Below are 3,101 nucleotides of genomic sequence, written 5' to 3'. Positions count from 1 at the left end.
TTTAGTTGGGACCCGAACCGGGTGGCAAAAGTCCAAGTTTTAGGGGAGGTGCTGCCGAAATTTCTACAAAAATCATAGTCTTGTTTGAAAAATTATTTAAAAAGGGTTGGATTTGAGAAATTGTATTATTTGATTTATTAAGAGAATATTTATGTTTTCAAGCTTAATTTATTTAGTGAACTTATGCCTTGAGTTCGACTTATTTAGAAATGAACTATTTTTACCGTTTGAATCACTGAAGGAAAGAATGATGCTCTAATATTGATTTCAATATAAAAAGGAGCTTTTAGTGATAGGAATCTAGACTTTTGATTGAGTAATCAAGTTTGAGGCATTTTGGAAGAGATAGAAAAAATGGGTTCCAAAAAGAAACCTGAAAGTGGTTTGATTCAAATGAATCGATTCCGTTTCAAATGAGTTGATTTTTGGACCGGGTTGGAACTTGTGATTTTGTATGATCGGTTTCATAATAAATTCAGTTTTATTTACTTGAACCGAGAATTTATGATTTTAAGAGTTTCAATGAATTTTAAGGAATTTATATAAGTTGACCTTCCCTAAAGACTTGGGACTCTGGCAAGAAACTTTTGTTATAAAATCCCATTGTTGGATGAGTGATTTTGAATGTTCCCAAAATAAATCTTTATCTTTCCATGGTTTTGGAAGTTTTGGAAAGAGAATGCTGAGAGTGGCTTTGTTTTAAAAAGGGAACTCACTTTTAGAAAATTTGGCTTATGAGCCTGAGATGATTTGAGAAATGAGATCTTTAAGGCCAAGGCTGAAAAGAGTTGAAATTTGATGTCAAAGTGAAATGGCTTGAGAAAAGTGATTTATGGCTTAAATGCCGGTCTTATGAATTTGATGATGTTGAGTGTGGAAGTGCTGTTTTGTTATGGGCCGGAATGGCTGTGTATGATTATGAATATTGGCTGGTTCTGGATTGAACCGTGAGCTGGAATGGCTGTGTATGATATTGATTTATGGCTGATTGCCGAATGAGCTATGGGCCGTATGGCTGACTATGAATTATGAATTTAAGCCGGATGGTTGAGTGACAAACCCCAATTTGAGGCTTTGTCTTGTATTGAATTTAGAGTATTTTGATAACCTTTTGTCACATTTAGCCTATAAATTAGCATGGTTTTGTTATCTCTCCCGTATTTGTGCCTAAGTGTAAAAACATGCTTTTAAACCTTATTTTGATGAATTCTAAAATTCTCTTTGATTCCATAAGATGCCTTGATGTGTTTGCTAGTAAATCCAGGATTAAAATAGGCTAGACATGGATCAAAGGAAGCAAGGAAGGAAGCATGCAAGTGGAGAGAAGCACTAAAAGCCAAAAGAGCTGATCCAGGCCATGTACGCGTACGCGCACTAGGCGCTCGCGCGCACATTGCGAAACAGGCCAAGGACGCGCACGCGTACCATGCGCGCACGCGCCGATGATGGCACATGACTTCATTTATGTAACACGTGCCTGGCGATTTTGGGAAGGTTTCAGCAACCAACTTTGGCGCCAAAATGCAAATAAGAGCCAAGGAATGAAGAGGGAAAGACATGTTAATTACCATTAGTTTAGTTTTAGTTAGAAGTAGTTTTCTAGAGAGAGAAGCTCTCACTTCTCTCTAGAATTAGGATTAGGTTTAGGTTTAGTTCTGAGATTTAGATTTAGACTCATCTTCCTCTACCTCTATCTTCTCAATTCCCTGTTGTTACATTCATTCTTCTTCCATTCTTTTATTGCAATTTCCTTTATGATGTTCTTATGTTTAAGTGTAGATCTAGTATTGTTTCTTTTTACTTTCTTCCAATTCAATAAAGGTAATTCATAATAAAAGTGTTTCTTTTGATCGTTGTTGTTAATTTCTTTCAATAATTGTTGTTAGATTTCATTCTTGTTGTTGATTTACTACGTTTTTCTTTTATGCCTATCAAGTGTTTGATGAAATGCTTGAGAGGATGTTAGACTAGAATTTTATGTTCTTGGCTTGAGAAGGTAACTTAGGATTTCTTGAGTCACTAGTGTCCAATTGATTGCTAGTTGATAGCCATTAACTCTAGCCTTCATTAATCTAATTAGTGGAAAGCTAGGACTTATGGACTAGGATTGATACAACTCACTTGACTTTCCTTTGTTAATTGATTTAAGGATGACTAAGTGGGATTAATCCTTGCAACTACCATACTTGTGGCTAGCGATAATGATGAAGACCCTTGACAACCAAATCTTGCCAAGACCATTTTGTTAATAAAGTTTTCTTACCATTTACTATTCATGTTTCTCATCTAAAACCCCAAAATAACTCACAACCAATAACAAAACACTTTATTGTAAGTCCTAGGGAGAACGACCCGAGGTTTAAATACTTCGGTTTATAGATTTTAGGGGTTTGTACTTGTGACAAACAAATTTTTGTATGAAATGATTATTGTTGGTTTAGAAACTATACTTTGCAACGAGATTTTATTTGAGAAATTCTAAACCGTCAAAAATCCATTCGTCAAAATGGCGCCGTTGCCGGGGATTTGCAATGGTGTTATGTTATTGGTTATTGTACATATGTGAATAGTGTAAATAGTTTGTCTTTTGCTTGTTTACTAGATTTTGTTAGTTTTATTTTGTTTTTCCATAATGAATTCTCACTTTGGCTATGAGTTTGGCTCTAATTGTGTTGTAGGAAATGTGGACTTGAATGGCAACATGTCCATGGATGGAACCATCAAAGATGGGAGGAGCCTCAAGGAATTGATCACTCCTATTGGCAACAACCTCCGGATACTTATAGGTATAATTTCCATCCTAATGCATGTCAACTTAACGGCTATGATGACTCTCTTTGTGACACTCAACAACCACCATCATATGCCTATGAATCTCATCCTCAACATGAACCCCAACCATTCTCACAAGCCTTTCCATACTAAGCACCTTCCTATGATCCATATCCATCATACAACCAACCATCCATACCATACTCTTATGACCATTATGAGCAAGAACCTTTAGAACCACCACAACCCTATCAAGATTACTACCAAAAGCCACCTCAATGCACACCACCTCCACAATTTCACCAAGAAGAACCACCTTCCTATTATGA

This window comes from Arachis stenosperma, chromosome 10 (genome assembly GCF_014773155.1).
Source record: "Arachis stenosperma cultivar V10309 chromosome 10, arast.V10309.gnm1.PFL2, whole genome shotgun sequence".
NCBI classification, from domain to species: domain Eukaryota; kingdom Viridiplantae; phylum Streptophyta; class Magnoliopsida; order Fabales; family Fabaceae; genus Arachis; species Arachis stenosperma.
This window is presented reverse-complemented; position numbering follows the sequence as displayed.